Here is a 21,462-nt window from a genome sequence, read left to right as displayed (position 1 = left end):
ACCTGGAAACGCAGCATTTCCACCACCAAACATTGCAGGGGGCAATTTGCAGGTGTTTGGCGCCATTTTTGAGAGACTCGGCTATCTTGGATGTGCACTCAGGTTCTTAGGAAATATTATTTAACCCTCATCCTTCTGTGAAAAGGGTGTTTCATGCTTGGCCACTCCCATCACAGCAGCCATTTTGTGAATGAGCACACCTCCACATGGCAACCATTGTTTTCTCTCAGCGTGTGCATTTCCTCAACATTCCAGATGTGTCGCTGACCAAAAGGGGGGCTCTATGTTGGGAACTGCAGGGACTTCTCTGTGGTAGCACTGATGCTCTGAAGACAATCAGGCTGGGTAAAGGACAGGAACTAATAAGCTGACAGAAGGCAAACGTCTGTACTACTCACAAAAGCAAGCAGAGTTAAATGGCAGGAGGCCTTCTTCTTCTTCTTCTTCTTCTTCTTCTTCTTCTTCTTCTTCTTCTTCTTCTTTATTGCATTTATATACCACCCTATAGGACATGGGTGGCGCTGTGGGTTAAACCACAGAGCCTGGGACTTGCCGATTAGAAGGTCAGCAGTTCGAATCCCTGTGATGGCGTGAGCTCCTGTTGCTCGGTCCCTGCTCCTGCCAACCTAGGAGTTCGAAAGCACATCAAAGTGCAAGTAGATAAATAGGTACTGCTCCGGCGGGAAGGTAAACGGCGTTTCCGTGTGCTGCTCTGGTTCGCCAGAAGCAGCTTAGTCATGCTGGCCACATGACCCGGAAGCTGTACGCCGGCTCCCTCAGCCAATAAAATGAGATGAGCGCCGCAACCCGAGAGTTGTTGACGACTGGACCTAATGGTCAGGGGTCCCTTTACCTTTACTTTACCACCCTATACCTGGAGGTCTCAGGGCAGTTCACAGAAAAGATCAACATAAAGGTGCCTAAAGGTGAATAAAGAAGGTCCAGGCGAACTTCCCTGGGGAGAGCATTTCACAGATGGGGAGCCACTGCAGAGAAGGCCCATTCTCGTGTTGCCACCCTCAGGACCTCTTGAGGAGGAGGCACACGAAGAAGGGCCTCAGAAGATGATCTCAGGGTACGCGTAGGTTCATATGGCCTTATTACAAAAGAGATGGGGGTGTCTTGACAGTTTGCTGAGAAGTTGTGGCTACTCATGAGCAAGGAAAGGGGTGTGGAAAGTGGGTGCAGATTGGGACTGCAGACCCTCCAAGTGTCCCTATTTTCCAGGGACATCGCTGATTTAGAGAAGGTGTCCCGGTTTCTGATTTGATTCCAGATACCTCAGGTTAAGAACAGTTTCAGGTTAAGAACGAACCTGCAGAATGAATTAAGTTCTTAACCCGAGATACCACTGTACTGCTGAGAAGTTGATTAGCTGTTAAGGAGAAGGCCATGCCCCAGTTCTCCTAATAAACCAGCCTGCACTAGTCGGTAGCTTGCTGAAGAAGAAAACCAACTTTTCCATAACTGGGAAAAACCCCTCAGGAGCCCTTTTGAAAAATGTTTGGTAAACATTCTGAATGCAACACCATCAAAGTGATTTTTGATGGAAGATAATTTGATTGCATGAGCAGGGGAGACATTCTATTCCCTACACGAGAGACTTCCTTGCCCCACCTCCATCCCAAGGATATAATTTTCTTTTCTGTGGGTCACAGTGGGAAGACTGTATGGAAACAAATCTTTCTCTCCCCCCCCCCTTTGCCTCCTGCTAGTAAAAATGCCCTCAAAATACAAACAGAATGTCCAGGCATGTGATGTATAGATCTTATCCATTTCCGTTACTCGTTGTGTAAATGGGTCAAAACTCTATTGTCACTGCAGGCTGTTTTATGGTCCCACTGATGCAGGAACTGTGGTTACCTTTCTCCATTAATCAGGTTTACGAGCAATCAATGAACTCTGGGCATTTGCTAAAGGAAAAGTTGTTGCCTTACACTAATTTTGAGTCCTAGTACTAGAAATACGGTTTGCTTCTAGGCATGGATTCAATTTGCCAAAGGGTCGCTGAGATATTGCAAGCAGGTTGTCGGCAACAGGTTTTTGTATTGTTATTTTTTAACAACGCAAATAGCCCCCTCGTGATCATTTCATGTGTATGGTGGGTATGACAGCCAAGTATGGATGTGGCCTCCAGGCCAACAAGGTTTAGCTGCCCCTGTTACAGTGAAAACCGCCCTTCTGTGCATATGTGTTAGGAAAAGCTAGGCTAAAATGCCACTGGTTGGCACAGAATAATACGTAGCATGTGTCCAGCTTTTAAACATCTCTTGTTTCCTATAGTTCGCCTTCTGGAAACTTGCCCACGATATGCTCCTTGTGTTCTGGCCCACATCTGAATTTTATAGGCCTTGTCCACATTACAAGTTGAGGTAATCCAGGACTGTCTCCAGATTTCACTTGATCCTAGCGGTGGGGATTTAGGCTTTCCTCAGCTCCTACGTCTGAGAGCAGCATGGGAGAGAACAGCATGAATATGCTGGAGGGGGGTGGGTGGGTAGCACCACAGATAATTACGCAGCTTACAACACAGCGAAGTTTTAAAAATTATTCTGTCAGGCTGGGTGCCGCCAACAGAAACGAACTGGAGGGACTTTTACTGCAATGGGTAAGCTGTTTAATTGAAGGGGGTGTACACTGTAGCCAGCCGCTTCAGATTTCACTACTAGTGTAAGGGAATAAACTTTGGCACCCGGCAGCGAGTGACTTCACGATTCAGCGCTGAGTTTTAATGGATATTAGAATTCCGGCAGGTAATTGTCCTTGGAAAAGTTTATTAAGAAGGAGAAAACATTGCTTTATTACTCAGGTTCGGTCGTCAGAAATCCACAGATGGGTCCTCGTACCTCTGTTGTGGGGTGCGGGGGAGGAAAGGGAAATGTTGCCATAAGCTGATTTTTAAAAGAAAAGAAAGTTTTATATTTTGTAAACAAATCCATCTGGAACTACTAAACTTTTCCGAGCCAAACCAGGCCCTTGCCACCTCTGCACACCCCGGCCTGTCTGAAAGGGTTCCAGTTGCAACCATTGCTTTCCATTGCTGCGCTGTGCCGGGATGTGATCACACCACCTCTGGGCCAACAGAGAACACAATCACTCACTCTGAGTCATTACATAAGCAGAAGTATGTGATTTATTAAACCACAAAAAAATAGGTTACATTAACACTAAGAGGCTGACTCGAAGCCACAGGAGGAGCAACTTCCACAGTTAAGAGTGGGACTCCCTGATTCTTGGAATTTCACTTTCCGGTGCTTTCTTATGTAAACTGTGATATCATCCTGTATTAGGAGATTCCCATAGTGCACCAGGCTGAGATAAAGACAAGAGATACAGTATACTTTAAAAAACACCATGGGATAATATGCTTGATTTCTAGTCCCTTTCAGTCAAAACTAACTAAAATGTTTAATGATGTCATGTCCTGGTGTCATGACACGAGAGCGGCTATAATCTGCTCAGATTCTAATATCTTGCCTATTCCCATGGAATCCTAAAATAAATATAGGCATAGGTCTTTGCTGTTGCTTATGCTTGATGCTCAGTTAAATATTATCTCCCCCTACTTTCTCCTTCTCCTTCCCCCAGCCCCACCCCAGCCCACATATATTTGGGGGTCATGTGGATTTAAAGCAACAGCATGGAATCTGGTGCCCTCTAGACATTACTGGACTACAGCTCCCATCAGTCTCAGCTAGCATGTCCAATTGTGAAGCATAGTGGGAGCATGGCTGACTGGCAAGGGAGAGATGCTACTGTGCACCTGGTCTCCCATCAGTTGTGTTGCTGTGCTTTCTGGGAAAGAGAGAGCAAGGCGGCTGGGAGGTCAGCACAGTGCAAGTGCTGCAGCAGAGCAAATCCAGCAATCCTGCCACTGTGCTTGCACCGCAGCGGTCTGCTCACTGCCTTGCTCCTCTTGGTAAGCACGGTGACGTGACTGACGGGAGGCCAGAGACAAAGGAACATCCCTCCCCACTGGTTGTCCTGGATGGGAGGTGTAGTCCAATAACATCTAGACAGTCACAGATTAGGCAACCCTGATATATACCAACTCTGTGGTACAGAGTTCCTTTGCTGACGACCTGGTAAAAGAGGCCAGTTCACTCAATGGATCATTACCTTGTCATTGTGAGTGGGCTTGCACGTTCCTATGACCCTTGTGAGTGAATGCCAGTGTACTGGAAGAAGAAAAGATCACCAGTGTGAAAGAAATGATTCTTCAACATCAACTTCGTTGGACTGGTCATGTTGTGCAGATGCCTGATTATCATCTTCCAAAGCAAATACTCTATTCTGTACTTAAGAATGGAAAGCATAACGCTGGCGGTCAACAAAAGAGGTTTAAAGACTCTCTCAAGGCAAATATAAAAAAATGTAGCGTAAACACTGACAACTGGGAAACACTGGCCTGCGAGTGCTCCAATTGGAGAACAGCCTTTACAAAGATTTCATGGGTTTTGAAGACACCTGAACTCAGGATGAAAGGGAGAAATGTGCTAAGAGGAAGACACGCTTATGTCCCCACTTATGTCCCCACTGTGGAAGGACATGTGGATCCAGAATTGGCCACCACAATCACTTGCAGATTCACTGTTAAAACCGTGTTTATGGAAGATAATCTGACTTGGCTACGAGTTATCACCAAAGAAGTAAAGAGGCCAAAAGAGCTCAGCTCTCTTTGGTTGTACAACAATGTGTTGCCCCCTCCGTTGCTCTGTTGCTTCCTATCTTTGCTTTTTTTACAAAAAGGGGGGTTTATTCACTGTTTAGATTGTTGCCGTGGGAATATACATGAGGAAAGATGCATGAGGAAACTGTTGGACGTTTGCAGTTTTCTCCTCCTGCTGCCATGCCTTGTTAAGTCGATGTGATGGTATGCAGTCAAGGATGAGCTAATTTTTCCTGCAGATTCTTGCTGGGTTGGACAAGTTCAGGGCACCATGCCCCACACGCAATATCTTGATGTGTGAAGTGAAGAGGCTGCATCATGTTTAAAGCCCACAGTTTTGCCAACCCCGCACAGAAACTGAGCAGGGAGTAGTAAAGAAATATCGCAAAGGCTGATGTTATTGCCCCCAGTCCATCCTTCTTAATGCAGCATTGCTGAAACTTTTTTACTTCAGCCTGCCTAAGTAAATCTACACTATTTTTATGCTTTTCTTCCTGGACAAAATCATGTGTTCCACAGGTGAGTATGCAGAAACAGGAGCATAAGAGCTGCTTTATATTGGATCAAATTATTGGCCCATCTTGCCCAATATCTCTGAGAGGCAGTGATTTTCTGGGATCTCCAATCAGATATGTTTCATATCACCTTCATCCTGTTCCTTATTTAACTGGAGATGCCAGGGATTAAACCTGGGACCATTACACATGAAGTTCCTCCCCAACGGGGCTTGCATGGAGTCATGAGCAGAAAATCCTTGGCATACAAATATCTGTGCTATGGAGAAACTAATATCAGTCTCTCTTCTCTTTGGCAATCACTTGTAGCTGAGTACAATTGCCTTCCATGAACACGGTTTTAACAGTGGGTCCACAAGTGACCATGGAGGTCAATTCTGGATCCACACGTCCTTCCACAGTGGGGACATAGGTTTCTGGGCAGGAGTTGATCACAGTGAGGGTTTGTGAAGCGTGCCTTTCTCTTAGCACGTTTCTCCCTTTCGTCCTGAGTTCGAGGGTCTTCAAAACCCATGACACCTTTGGTAAAGGCTGTTCTCCAATTGGAGCGCTCGCAGGCCAGTGTTTCCCAGTTGTTGGTGTTAATGCCACATTCTTTTAGATTTGCCTTGAGAGAGTCTTTAAACCTCTTTTGTTGACCACCAGCATTACACTTTCCATTTTTAAGTTTGGAATAGACTAGTTGCTTTGGAAGACGATCATCAGGCATCCACACAACATGACCAGGCCAATGAAGCTGATGTTGAAGAATCATTGCTTTGACACTGGTGATATTTGCTTCTTCCAGTACACTGGCATCAGTTCGCCTGTCTTCCCAAGTGATGCATAAAATTTTTCGGAGACACTGTTGATGGAATCTTTCAAGGAGTTTGTGGCGATCACACAGGGTCCCTGGACATTTGACGGTCTATTGATCCCTGTGCCACCACTGTGATTGCTTCCCCACTGCCACCAACCCATTTCTCTCGGGTACACACAGAGTCCAGACAGTTGTTAACATTAATCCAAATAAACAAATTTATTTTATAAGCATTAACAAGTTTACAGTTTCAGATAATTTTTCTTGTCAGTTTCTTAATCTTAGTTTCTTTACTGGCCTATACCTTCCTAATAACTTCTAACTGATAATACCAACTGTCTGTCTGACTCCTATTAACAGATTCTCTCACTCTCTCACATCAAACTATCCCAACCCACAGGTTTATCCTCCCTCTCTCTTCTCTAACACCCGACTGACACCTTAACAACACTAACTCTAACTCTAACTCTAACTCTAACTCTAACTCTAACTCTAACTCTAACTCTAACTCCTCCCCTTGGGTTCCAACTGGCCAATCACTTCACACTCATTTAACCCTTTCCTTATGACCCAGCATGATGTCACTAGGAGGGCAAATGCCACATAGTTGGAGATGGTGTTTATAAGTACTGCCTTAAGAGGAACAGGGCAGGATTAATTCGTCCTGAACTCATGCTCAAGAGAGCATCATCAAAACACAGTAGCAGTTTATTAGGAATATAGGAAGCTTCTGTATAACAAATAACACCATTCGCTCATCTAGCTTGGTATTGTCTGCACTGACTTACATATTCTCCAGGATTTCAGATGTGATTTTCCCCTGGAGACATCAGGGGCTGAACATAGGGCCGTCTGTCTACAAAGTGTGTGCTCTATCAGTAAGCCATGGTCCTTCCTTTCTAGCACCCTGTCCGTCAAGATGAGAGCCCCACAGATCCAACTGTGCACCCATCAAGACTCTGCAAAGAGAGCCTTGCAATGCTATGTGCAAGAGCAAAAAAGTTTTTTAAAAAATCAAGAAAATATGGGAAACTCATTACAACACCGTGTAATGCAAGTATTAATCCCTTCTTGAAAAACTCAAAGAAATTCCTTTTCTTCCAGGATTTTTTCAGGAGGCTTTCATTTCATACCCAGCCAACAAATAGTCAAAGGAGAAGTTTTCAGCTCAGATAAGATGTATTCAGGTGGTGTTTTGTTTTTGTTGACCTAAATCGATATGGTGTAAATGAAAGGGACATTACCAGAAGAAAACTGTGATTTTATTACAAATGAGGATATGCAACTGTTATATTAAGTACTGTAGAGAGTGATTAAAAAATATCCACCCTGTGTAACGTTGTTTCGCTGGTGGAAACATCTTTGAGAATAGGCTGTAGTGGCTGGAGGACATGACAGCTCTGCAAGCTGTAATGGCACATTCCTTGAAGCACAGAAGGGGTTGAGAATGCATCTATTCAAAAGTCAGAGAGAGAGAGAGAGAAAGACAGCTGGTAACAGGACTTTAAAAGTGATGCCCTTTGGGATTTCAACAAGTGAAAAGACTTAGCAATCCTCCAAGGGCAGCCTTTTCAAAGCCAGGTGGTCAGTTTGCTCCTTCATCCTGGACTCTATTTATCAGAAGGTTTTTGGGTGTTACCTGAGCTCTTTGCTCAAAAAACAAGGTTGCTTTGTGCGCTTATTGTTCTCAGGAAAGAATACGGCAGCCCTTTGAAGTCCTTGTGGCTTATTGTGTGAAGGCTCCAACAGGGCTCTTCAGTGTACTTACAGGCCCGGGAAATGCTCTCAGCAACAGTGGGTCACCCCCTCCCTTATGTAACTGTGGTAGAGTTCCCGTTTAACACCAGAAGAAATCAAACTGTTGGAGCGTTCACCTTTCTTTTCTTTTCGCTCCATTTTTCTCCTTCTGTTAAGTTGTATCACTGGCGCTTTGGCAGTTATTCTCATGTACTAAAACACAGCCTGTGTGCCATTGCATCTTGAGGAAGTGTCTAAGCAAAATCAGCACGGTTGCTTTATCCATGATGGAGCATTAAGGATGCAGAACTTTGGTGTGGCTTTTGGGGCATTGTCGACACCCCCATTGCAGAGAAGGGGGCTGTGGACTTAACCACCCATGGACCAATCTAGTGAATGTGCTTTGCTGCCCACAACCAGTCCAGAACATCCTACGTCTGCTCTGTATATGGAGAAAAAAAATCAGCACATCTGTGTGGTGTTTCCATGTGCCTTGCAAAGTTCAGCAATGCTGCGAAGCCTGTTGTCCATATGAACATCTTCTGGGCGTCTCTTTTCCAGATCCGAAGTTGTATTCAACATAGCGCTAAGGTTCCATTAGCGCATGGATTTCTTCTTGCACAATGGAATAATCCCCCTCTCTCATTCCCTCTTTGCACGGTTCTGGAAGTGGTTCAACAATGTCTAAAACTGCCCACAAGAGTCAGGAGAGAGGTTCTCTATATAGCAGCACAAATGAGAATGTAGGTGACATGATCCACAGAGATAAAAAGGTAAAAAAAAGGTAAAGGACCCCTGGATGGTTAGGTCCCGTCAAAGGCGACTATGGGGTTGTGGCGCCCATCTCGCTTTGAGGCCAAGGGAGCTGGCATTTGTTCACAGACAGCTTTATGGGTCATGTGGCCACCAGGACTAAATCAGTTCTGGTGAAACGGGACACCATGACGAAAGCAGAGTGCACGGAAACACCGTTTACCTTCCCGTCGCAGTGGTACCTATTTATCTATTGCACTGGTGTGCTTTCGAACTGCTAGGTTAGCAGCAGCTGGGACAGAGCAACAGGAGCTCACCCCGTTGTGTGGATTCAAACCGCCAACCTTCTGATCGGCAAACCCAAGAGGCTCAGTGGTTTAGACCACAGTGCCAGTCGCGTCCCATATTCCACAGAGATATGTGTTTGCTGGAGCATGATTTGGGATGGGACCTCATGATCTTTCACCTGACTCATCTATTCTACTGGCTAGTGGTGGGGGAGAAATTTATTCAGGAATCTACCTCATTACAAATATGTGAACCAAAACAGTTATTCTTTGAATTTGTACTTAGTTGAATTTTGTAATGAAGTTATCCAGTACCTCCCTGCTCACATAAATCATTTTATATAATTGTAGGTTTTAAATTGGTTTTTAATGTTGTATTTTAAATTGCTGTAACCTGCCCTTGGGTATTAGGGTGAAAGGCAACTAATAATTTTTTAATATTAGCTACAATAATAATTTGTATATTAGAATATACAATGGTACCTCCAGTTGCGGACAGGATCCGTCCTGGAGCTCCAGTTAGATCCCAAGGTTTTCACAACTGGAGGTGCCTGTTCTGTGCACACACACAATAGAGGGCTTCTGTGCATGCACACGGCACAGTAGAGCACTTCTGAGCATGCACGTGCGGCGAAACCCGGAAAAATACTTCTGGGTTTGCTGTGTGCGTATCCTGAAGGATACATAACAAGAGGTGCATGTAAGTAGAGGTACCACTGTATTAGGATAACGAGAAAATGTGTACACAATGCACACATTAGTTATAATGGTATACTAAATGCATTCTATTAGGATAAATTGCTTCCAAAAAGTGCTTATTTGAGACAAAACTGAGGAACACAAATGTGCATTAGGAGAAACGCGCTTGAAAATGCAGGCAGTTTTTCATGCTGACTTTTATAAATAAAATTACAATTTGATTAGGAACACAGCAGACTGGCAGGTTTGGGTGTGATAAATTGTCAGATTAATCCATCCCAAGCACCAGCTTTGGTCTTCCGTCACCATTTCCCCCCAAAGAAATAAATGTGCCTCAAACAAATGTTGTTTATGTGCTCTTAATTACATCAATGGCATCTGCTGTCCTGTGTCAAATATATAGGTTTGCACCAATACAGCTGTTGATGTCCTCACCAAATGCACACAAGAGTAACGTACAGGTCTGCCATCCTATTCGCCTTCTATTCCAACGATTTATTGGACTCACAGGATTTGGCCACTACAGAATGCATATATGCAGCCAATTAGGGTGAGATGAACCTGCAAGCCTCTAAATATTGCCTATCTACAACTCCCATTGTCCCTTACAATTGGCCATGCTAGCTGGGGCTGATGGCTCCCAGTACGTTTCCAAGCACTATTCAAAGTGTTGCTGCTGACCTTTAAAGCCCTAAACGTCCAGTATATCTGAAGGAGCGTCTCCCCCCCCCCCATTGTTCTACCCAGACACTGAGGTCCAGCAACGAGGGCCTTCTGGCGGTTCCCTCACTGCGAGAGGCCAAGTTACAGGGAACCAGGCAGAGGGCCTTCTCGGTAGTGGCACCCTCCCTGTGGAACGCCCTCCCACCAGATGTCAAAGAGAACAACAACTACCAGACTTTTAGAAGGCATCTGAAGGCAGCCCTGTTTAGGGAAGCTTTTAATGTTTGATGCATTACAGTATTTTAATATTTTTTTGGAAGCCGCCCAGAGTGGCTGGGGAAGCCCAGCCAGATGGGCGGGGTATAAATAATAAATTATTATTATTATTATTATTATTATTATTATTATTGGAGTAGGAGTTCAACAACATCTGGAGGAACTGGGACTTCCCCACCCCTGAGTCAGGACAGAAGTTACTGACTAGGTTTAATAATCAGAATTATTTAAAAAATAAGAAGATGCGCAGGAAAAGAAAAGAACTATTTTTGTTTGACTCGCATGAAGTCATGCCACTTCCAGGCTGAGCTCGCTCTGTGCTTCATCCGGTAGGGGAAAATGAGTTATACTAAAGTTCTGAAAATAGGTGTGAGTGTGTTTTAAAGTCAACATGTTTGTAACTCCACTGCATAAGGATTTATGCTGCTGCGACAGAGAAATGACTTCATCAGGAAATCCCCTTTCAAATTTCCAGACATAAAAACACATATCCATAAATTTTACATTTAATAGAGTCTTTGGATTAAAAGCCTTGCGGTGCAATCCTATACATGCCTTTGGCTGCAAGTCTAATCGCATCCCATTGAACTCCATGGAGCTTACTTCTGAGTAGACTTACTTGGATCACTCTGTTACTGACCACACTGAGAGACATTTTCACCGGTTAACTTCCACCGTGGTTCAAGTCACCTCCAGTAATGCCGTCACCTGCCTCAGCAGCCCTTTGAAAGCTTGTCTCATTGTTGATTCTGGAGTGACAGAATCACATTTATTCTTTTCCTGAAGGCTGACATTCTACAACCTGCTGTTGGCTAGGGGCATTCAGAAAGGAAACTGTTAAAAGACATTGTATAGAAAATACAGAATTAATAAATGGAGACAAGTGAAGAAATTTTTGACTGCTCGAAGTATGTTCTATGGTTGAACAAATAATTGGGACAAACCTCAAACAGTGGGAATTTCACCTTTGACTTTGGTTTCACAAATTGGTGAAGAGAACATTTTATATTTTGCTGGGTATTACAATCACATTATTCTGATGCTTTATCTACTGCACTGGCTCTCAGGTTGCCTCTGAGCTCAATTCAGAATGCTGGTTTGGGTCTTAAAAACCTTTCATGGACTGGGGAGTCAGCTACATTAGTAAAGAAAAAGCATTTTAAATGTGTTATAACACTGTGACACCAGATGGCACTGTGGAGTTCCATCTTTTGGCAATGTGATCTTCCATTATGAGGTTTACAGCACGTTTTCCTGAAACTTTTTTTGATGTGTCTAGATTGAGCCTGGGACTAGAGTTGCACTAAATAGCCCCATCACCACCACCTTTGTCTTGGATTCTTGTTGTGAAACTTGCCCTCCAATAATAAAGATTCCTCTGGATTTTGCTGAGGGTAGCATGCATACATAGCTTTTTCCAGTTCTTCCAGTTTGTCATACTTGCCCCATTCTCTGCCTTATCTTTGAACATCTGAGCATAGCCCCCCCAAAGGATTATTGGTGTGGCCATACGTATAACTGCATCAATATTATTCTTTGTGTAGGGTTTTATCAGTGCACATTGCTGAAATCTTAATGCATATATAGTTTCATCAAGAATGTTTCTTTGTGGCATGTTCCAATGCACAGGAGTGCAATAAAATACCATCCACAAAAAGGAATCTAGATACAATCATAAGATGTTCACATCAATATTCTTAATACAGATGTCTTTGAAGTTAATAATTATCTGGCTCTGAATTTCTCCAGCTCATGTACTCTTCTGTACAGTGGTACCTCGCAAGACGAACGCCTCGCAAGACGAAAAACTCGCAAGACGAAAGAGTTTTCCGTTTTTTGAGTCGTTCCGCAAGACGAATTTCCCTATGGGCTTGCTTCGCAAGACGAAGGCGGGCAGCAGGGAGAAGAGCGCTTCTCCCCCGCTGCCTGCCCCGCAAGCTCCAGGGACAGCTGGGAGGCGGAGCGCGCCTTCCCGCTGTCCCCGGACCTGGTCTGCAGGCGGGCGGCGGGGAGAAGAGCGCTTCTCCCCGCTGCCTGCCCCGCAAGCTCCGGGGACAGCGGGGAGGCGCAGCGTGTCTTCCCGCTGTCCCCGGACCTGGTCTGCAGGCAGGCGGCGGGGAGAAGAGCGCTTCTCCCCGCTGCCGGCCCCGCAAGCTCCCGTTAAGCCGCTAAGTACCGTTAATAGCCGTGCTTCGCAAGACAAAAAAATCCGCAAGACGAAGAAACTCGCAGAACGAATTAATTTCGTCTTGCGAGGCACCACTGTATTATGAATCACGTGTCTTGTCCCCCCAGAAGGTCTTCTTCAGCTCAGAATGTAAAATGAGATTCTTTACATGGGCAAAAAAACCCAGATCCTGACCATTGTGACCTCATGAGGATGCTGTCTCCCTGAAGGAGAGAGAGAGACTGGCCATTGTGACCTCATGTTGATAGTGGCCAATGAAGGAAAGAGACTGGCCATTGTGTCCTCTTGCTGATGTTGTCCATTTGAAGGAGAGAGATTGTCCATTATGATCTCATTCTGGTGCTAATAACAATGTGAATGATGAATAATAATACAGGGTATTATTATAGGGGCATTATTTGGGAATTTTAGGGACAGAACTACCCAAACTGTTCAGAAACTTATTCATATATGCGACTACAGTGGCAAGAATGTTACTTGCCCCCAAAAAGAAAGAAGCAGAAGTCCCAGCAAAGGAAGAATGCAAAAACTTGTGGAATATGCACAATTTTGGCAAGATCTCACCTGAATTGGGTGCTGATGCTGATGCTGCTTTTCCACTGATGGTGGAGTTGGCAGGGCAGGTAAAGCATCCCTGGGGGCACGACTGCATGGCTGTGCTGGCACCTGGTTCAGGTGAACAAAAAAGCTTTGTACCAGGTACAGATGCAGAAGTTTTCTCTTTTTTTAATGGTAGCCTCTTACACTTAAAGAAACTCCCATTGCCTGATCAGGCCATCCAGCCCAAAAGCATTTGTGGGCATCTTTATCCCCTGTTGGGACGTGGGTAGTGCTGTGGTCTAAACCACAGAGCCTAGGGCTTGCCGATCAAAAGGTTGGCGGTTCGAATCCCCACAATGGGGTGAGCTCCCGTTGTTCAGTCCCAGCTCCTGCCAACTTAGCAGTTCCAAAGCACGTCAAAGTGCAAGTAGATAAATAAGTACCGCTCCGGCAGGAAGGTAAATGGCATTTCCGTGCACTGCTCTGTTTCGCCAGAAACGGCTTAGTCATGTTGGCCACATGACCCGAAAAAACTGTCTGCGGGCAAATGTTGGCTCCCTCGGCCAGTAAAGCGAGATGAGCACCCCAACCCCAGAGTCGTCCACAACTGGACCTAATGGTCAGGGATCCCTTTCCCTTTACCTCCCCCCTCGATTCGGTCAATTTCCTTGATTGCTTCTTACAAATATTGTGTGTAGATGCTCATCCCATCCAAATGTGAAACCCTCTCCTATTCCCAGCTATGTTTGTTCTGGTATGTGTTTGTGTGTAGTGGGGTTGAATTTTCAAGTGACTGCTCTCCACCTTGGCTGGGGCCTACAATTTCAAGGGCAATTTCAAGTATGGATGTACCAACATTATGAGCTGGCACAGGCTTCTAGAAAATAAAATGTGCTTCATTCCAAAGGCTTGCTTTGAATGCTACTATGATTATTTCCAAATAGAACTAAAAAGGGTTCACTGATCACTTCAGTGATCAGTGACTAGTGTTTCATCCCACAAAGCTTTGCACCAACCTCTTATTTCAAAATGGAGCTCCTCCATAATACTTTAAGGAATGAAGGTGATTCTTCCATATATATATTTGTTTGTTTACAATTATAGTACAGATGTTTGACAGCTGCCATACCCAGACATAGTGCTAGATGAAGAATTTACTGAAAAATGAAAAACGTAAGAAAAACATAATGGTACTCAGAAGGTTTTAAATGGGGGAGGGGTGGTAACGCAATGAAAATGTTGGAGAAGCTAAATATATGGCTTGAGTGAAAGTTCTGGTACACAGATGAAATCTCTACAGCATGGGGGGCTAACATGTGGCCATCCAGATGTTCTTGGATTCTTGCATCCACACCATCCTCTTTTTTAAATATATATATATATATATATATATATATATATATATATATATATATTTATACTTTTCAGATATATACATTTCACTGATTTTACGATTGTTTTTACATTTTAAAACTTGACTTTCTTCCCCCTTTCTGCGGTTCCTTGATTTTTAAGATCTTCTGCATATCCAAATTAACTTTACTTACTCAATTTATTAATCTACTTTAAATATGTACTCTTATGAAACTGCAGGTTATTACACTAATCCTGCCAGTGTTTTTATCTGTTTGCAATTTACCTGTAAATATTGAATATACCATTTCCATTCTTTTATAAAAAGTTTGTTATCTTGATTTCTTATTCTTCTGGTAAGTTTCACCATTTCTGCATATTCCATAAGTTTTTGTATCCATTCTTCCTTTGCTGGGACTTCTGCTTCTTTCTTTTTGGGGGCAAGTAACATTCTGGCCACTGTAGTCACATATATGAATAAGTTTCTGTACAGTTTGGGTAGTTCTGTCCCTAAAATTCCCAAATAATGCCCCTATAATACCCTGTATTTTTATTCATCATTCACATTGTTATCAGCACCAGAATGAGATCATAAAGGCCAATCTCTCTCCTTCAAGTGGACAACATCAGCAAGAGGACACAATGACCAGTCTCTCTCCTTCATTGGCCACTATCAACATGAGGTCACAACGGCCAGCCTCTCTCTCTCCTTCAGGGAGGCAGCATCCTTATGAGGTCACAGTGGCCAGGAGAGGAGAGGAAAAAACCAGACCACAGCAAGCTGTGTGTGCAGATGGTAGGTGCAAGTGTGGCCTGGCACCCCAAAGTCAATGGTGAGCCTTCAAAGTGCAGTAACCGTCACAGGTTGAGGGCAGAGTACAGAGAAGAGATGGACTAGGCAGCAACTGATGGGCAAAGCAGCAGTAGAACAGCTGAGAGGAGACTACAGAAGAAGAGAGGAAGGATAGGAGGAAGCACCCAGCACTTGGAGGGGAAGAGAGAAGGTAATTTGGACAGGAGTAGCAATGCTCACCTGTACTTGTCCCTGTGACAGTCACCCAGACTTTTTTTTTACAAACGTTATTTTAATCAAACTTTTCATTTCATTGTATTTCATTTCCCCGTACTGGGAAATGATCCACACCATCCTCCTAAAGCACCCTTCCGCTTTAACAGTCACGGCTTTCCCCAAAGAAACCCGGGTTCCTTGAAGCACCCTCAAAAAGGACAGTTCCCAGAATTCTTTGGGATGACTGTTAGAGTGGTATAATAGTGCTTCGTATGTATGGTCTGAATGTGACCCAGTAATATCCTTCGATCCCAGTCTGCATGGAGAATGATCAGAGATGATGGGAGCTATGGTCCAACAACATCTAGAAGGCCATAAATTAGTAAACCCTGTTCTAAAATGACATCCAGGGTATTTGTTTAGAGGAGCATTTTGCTGCCAACCAAAATATTTAAAATAGCTAGTCTTTAAAGTACCAAGGCACTCTTTGTCATTTTTGATAACATCCGACTAACAGGACCACTCTTCTGGAATACTGTCAAATGATCACCCAACTTTTTTTTCTTTTTCTGCAGGTTTCAGCAACACACTTGTGCATGCAGTGACATCTAGTGACAAAGAACACAAATGGGACTCAGGGAAATTTCGGTGGAGAATTATTATCTATGATTTTTTTAAAAAGCCAAAATTCAACTATAATCTCTCTCTCTCTCTCTCTCTCTCTCTCTCTCTCTCTCTCTCTCTCACACACACACACACACACACACACACACACACGGTGTCTTCAGCAACATTTTGGAAAGCCTGCATATAAATTTTCAAGGTTTACTTCTGTTTTAAACAGAGGCTGACCGGCCACCTATTCAGGCATATTCTCTGGTCCTGGATTTCCTGCATTGGCAGGAATAGATGGCCTTTGGAAATCTCTACAACTCTTCAATTCTGTGCTTGGTCATAACATAGAATGAACAAAATGTTCTTTGCAATAATGCATTTTATTTATTTTTAATTTTTTGCATCAACTTTATTTCCTAGAGGAGAAACCAAGGCCTTAAACCCCCACAACTTGCCCCAGATTTCCCCCAGTGATTTCTGTGGTCAGGGAAGGCTTTGACCTTCATCAAGTCCAGAAGAGCACATTGACAAAATATGCCCTCTTTCTTGGTGATTAGGAGGACTATTAAATAATGCTGGATTTTTCTTGGGATGAAATACGAAGCTCTTTTCACACGCCGGGTCTCTGAGATGATCAACAAGTTCCCTGAGATTCGCAATGAAGAGTTGCTGACGCTGCAAAGATTTGGGGCCGTGATAAAATCTCTCCTCTGGGGCTTTTCCCATTCTTCTATCTTTGATGGAGTCTCTGGAACGAAGACAAGATGTTTCCTCCTTAAAGGCAAAACCTACTTTCACTTCTCAGTGTCTTTACTAGTAGCAACTCTCTGCAGGTAGTCAAAGGTTGGAACCCAAGTGCTTACTTTACCCATGAAACGCCTGACATTTCAAAACAATGTTTGTGCTTCTTGACACACAAATTGAATCACACATCTGCTTTCCAGGCCAACCATTCAAGGCCAGAGGAAAGAAAGGAGGGGAGTTTCTGGGCTGCAAAGGGTCTTAGGGAGCTTGGTGGGTCCTGACTGGCTTGGAAAGTCAGCTGATTCTCTTGCAGCTGGAAGTGCACCCCAAGACCTAGTCTTTCTGACTTCCTGTACTGGAGACTAGTTACTGGTGGGCCTGGCCAGTTGAGACACATGTGCACACACACAAAGTGCCTTGCAAAAAGTTTTCAAAGGATGGAGGAGGGCTTTTGAGGAAGTTGAGGTAAGGGAGAATTATAGCCCCTGTCTGTCTCAGGCAGGCATGGCCAAACTTGGCCCTCCAGCTGTTTGGAGACTACAATTCCCATCATCCCTGACCACTGGTCCTGTTAGCTAGGGGTGATGGGAGTTGTAGTCCCAAAACAGCTGGAGAGCCAAGTTTGGCCATGCCTAGTCTAAGGTGATCCTGTGTTAGACAAGGACAACTGGGATGGGAGACATGGAAAGCCACTGTTGAAAAGGTGAATCTCTGGTGCTCTTTCTGTGGGAATTAGACTTCATATCCCATTTGCAGAGTATGCGAAAGACAGCCCTAGGTCATTTGACCCTTTCATTGGTTGTTGTTTTTTCCTCCTATAAAAACTACACACTCTCTTTTAAAGATTAAATTAGGGTTGCCATATTTCAAAAAGTGAAAAGTTTTTGGGGCTAAGTTGTTGCAAAATCTCAAAAAAGAGAGAAGTTTTTGAGCTATTTTTAAAGACATTCACCAAAATCTACACTTCTGACATGGGTTGCCATATGTCCAGATTTTCCCGGACATTTCCGACAGCTGAATCCAAACTATGTCCGGGAATTTCCGGAAGTGTGACAGCCCTGGTTTAAATAACACATAACTTTAACTTAGTGTAAAGTGGTTTTGAACGTTTCCATTGACGAATGTTTTGGAACCAGAATGCCAAAAACCCGGAAGTAAATGGTTCTGTTTTCAAACGCGCCTTGGAAGTCGAATGGCTTCCGCTGAGGTTTTCGCAATTCTCTCTATCAAATTTACAGGCTGCCCTTCGCGCCTTGGTTTTCTAAGATTTCAGAACTCGAACGGTCTTCCAGAATGGATTATGTTCGAAAACCAAGGTATCACTGTACTTGCACTTGCAGATTAAAATATACAATACAGATCCTTAGGTTGCTAAAACTACTTACTTTGATTAAACTGCTACAGGCTAACTAACTCTGAGGAGGACAGCAGCACAACATAACATTCCTGCTGCTCTACCTGTTAAGACGATTCACCTGCCATAACTGTACCAACTGCCAGAACTGCCACAGAGTGCATGACACCACTGTGTTCTACAGCCCTTGCAATTAACCCTTTTACCTATGCATTTTGGATGCTTACATCCCACACTGCCACCATGAGGAGGAGACTAGGACTTGGGTGCCCAAGGGTGGAATAAGCAGCCTATGAGGCTGTGGCAGAAGGGTGGGGTGAATCAGAACGCTTCCTGTACATGACTCAAATTGCAAAAATGTGCAAATCCGCTGGATGAGGATGCTTTTATTGCCCACTAGGCAGCATTTCAAAGGGACGCGGGTGGCGCTGTGGTCTGAACCACCAAGCCTCTTGGGCTTGCCAATCAGAAGGTTGGTGGTTCGAATCCCCGTGATGGGGTGAGCTCCTGTTGCTCGGTCCCAGCTCCTGCCAACCTAGCAGTTTGAAAGCATACCAGTGCAAGTAGATAAATAGGTACAGCTGCGGTGGGAAGGTAAACAGCATTTCTGTGCACTGCTCTGGTTTCGGTGTTCTGTTGTGCCAGAAGCGGCTTAGTCATGCTGGCCACATGACCCGGAAGCCGTACACCAGCTCCCTTGACCTGTAAAGCGAGATGAGCGCCACAACCCCAGAGTCATCTGCAACTGGACTTAACTGTCAGGGGTACCTTTACCTTTACCTTTTAGGCAGCATTACTTAATGTGTATTTTACCTACTTGGTGATTAAAAAAGAAAAAAGAAAGATTTTTCCAAGATTTTTTATGTTTTTAAAAAAGAAAGTTCACTTTGAATAAGTGCACATATTTGATTAAACATTCCTCCCTGAAGGCATAACCAAAGTGGGAAGTGCCCTTCCTCTGTGGATGCAGTGCGAGCGCCGCCTAAATTCTTGGCTCCACATAAATGCTTTTTTATTAACTACAATAATAGGATCACTTAATGAAATTGTTTCTTAATTATTCAGGAGATTAGGTGAATCTGGAGGAGATTGTATTCCCACCAGGCAAAACTTGCAAAGAAGTTCTTCTTTTCCTTTTTTTATTCTGCATATTTACTTACAGTCTATCGGCACTGGTCACTTAAACTCAGAATAATTATGCCAGTGGAAACATTGAGATCACTAAAGTTGTACAGTGGTACCTCGGTTTAGGAACAGCCCTGTTTATGAACTATTTGGTATAAGAACGCCACAAAACCAGAAGTAGTGTTCCAGTTAGAGAACTTTACCTCAGTCTATGAATGGAAGTTGAACTGTGGAAGGACACTGGCGGCAGGATGCCTCATTAGGGAAAGTGCTCCTCGGTTTAAGAACGGCTTTGGTTTAAGAACGGACTTGGATTTGGTTCATAAACTGAGGTACCACTGTATATCAAAACAACTTGCTTGCAATCAATTGGAAGGCTGTGGCAGGCAACCAGTCCAAATGCATTTCTTTCTTCCTTTTTCATCTCTGAGTGTCGGTGTAAGGTTTAGACCAGGCTTCCTCAGATTTGGCCCTCCAGATGTTTTTGGCCTACAATTCCCATGATCCCTAGCCAGCAGGACCAGTGGTCAGGGATTATGGGAACTGTAGTCTCAAAACCTCTGGAGGGCCAAGTTTGAGGAAGCCTGATTTAGACCAAATTAATAACTTTTGTGGGCTGGTTTTCTCATGGTGTTGCCATTTCTGCCTCTTCTCACTTTCTTCGTGGCGAGTTTCTACTTTGCCACGAGAACACGCACATACTAATCATCATGTGATGTAACATCATAACATTGATGTGCCAAGGGCATGGGGTGAAGGGTGAAAAACTTATGTCACAACCAGGGCATCCATAAGTACAGACCAGCTGTGAGCCTTTTGATCCCAAGGACCAAACTACACATTACACGCACTCCTATTATTGCTTTTCTTTATAACAAGCCGTTGGAGGCGGTTTCAGTTTGAGGAGTGGACTGGTTCTTTAGGAGGGTGGAGAAGCTGCTTAAACCTTTCCTTTCTTTTTCCCCCTCAAAGTCACTTTGCCAACCTACTTTCATTCCCAATTCAGGGACACCAACACCCTGTGTGTTGGAAAACATCTAAGAGATGGGTTTTTGAGCAGATCTAGGAAAGGGTTTTTTAAAAAAACCAATGTTGGCCCACCTTATAATGGATTCAGGCCCTATAGCTCAGTATTGTCTATGATGACTAATAGCATACATTCCAAGATTCTGGAAGGATCAGTCAGTAACACTTTTCTCAGTTTCTTGTTTTAGCAATCTTAAATTAAGTTCTCCACATTTCTGCAGCATTATGCACTTTCTCTTTCTTTTTTTCATCCTCACACAAATTTAACAGCACTTCGGTATAAATTTCTCCTAATAAGCACATTTTTGCATGCAGTTTTGACCAATGTGCACAGTTTTGCAAGCCATTTCTCTAAAGTAATGCATTTTTGTATATCAACTCACAGGTTGATAATTTTTTTTCTGCACACTTTCCCCAAATATACACACAGGTCCCACTTACTGAACACAAAGCGCTCCTTGGAAATCGTTCTCTAGGTGAGCATTTGCACAATGAGTCCACAATGTCCACTGATTGCTACTATGTGAACATTTCTAATTAGGGATTTGTCTGATCTCTCCCTGCCCCTCCCCACGGTTTCTTCCTGAAATTGCTGCAGACAACCAGCAAAAGGGAGACAAAGGGAAAACTGGTTTCTCCTATCCTGCTTGCTCCCTCCATACCCGCTGCCAGCCAGCAAAGCACAAACAAGTAAAGAAATTGGCAAACTCTGGATGTTTCGATACCTGGGTCTGAGGCATTTATAGTGAGGTTTGGGCCATGGGCATAGCCAGGATTTTTGTTAGGGGGGTAGAAAAGTTGTTTTAGGAGATTGCTGGAGGGGGGCAGAACCTCAGTTAACTGAGTACAGTCTCCTCTGCCCTCTCTCCCCCCAATAATTTGGGCATAGAGTCATAACTTGGAGCTCAAACACCTTGGCTCTTGAACAAATCAGATCCCAAACAATCGAAACCCAGGAGTGTTTCGGTTTTCAAACAATTTTTCAGAAGCCGAACATCCAGTGCCACTTCCGAGGCTTCCAATTGGCTGCAGGACAGCCAACTGGAAGCCGCACCTTGGTTTTCGAATGGTTTGGGGAATCGAACGGACTCCCAGAATGCATTCTGTTCA

At 44.0% G+C, this 21,462-nt stretch overlaps 1 long non-coding RNA gene across 1 annotated transcript; it reads left to right on the top strand.

Moving 5' to 3' along the window:
- The first annotated feature begins 15,065 nt into the window (after positions 1-15,065).
- LOC128410013 (uncharacterized) lies at positions 15,066-16,199 on the top strand. Its single transcript, XR_008329366.1, has 2 exons — positions 15,066-15,483; positions 16,064-16,199. It is a non-coding gene; the product is annotated as an uncharacterized LOC128410013 (long non-coding RNA).
- Positions 16,200-21,462: the final 5,263 nt, after the last annotated feature.

Source organism: Podarcis raffonei, chromosome 3 (genome assembly GCF_027172205.1).
Source record: "Podarcis raffonei isolate rPodRaf1 chromosome 3, rPodRaf1.pri, whole genome shotgun sequence".
Lineage (NCBI taxonomy): Eukaryota > Metazoa > Chordata > Lepidosauria > Squamata > Lacertidae > Podarcis > Podarcis raffonei.
Note: the sequence above shows the minus strand (reverse complement) of the source record. Positions and strands in the feature narration are given on the sequence as shown.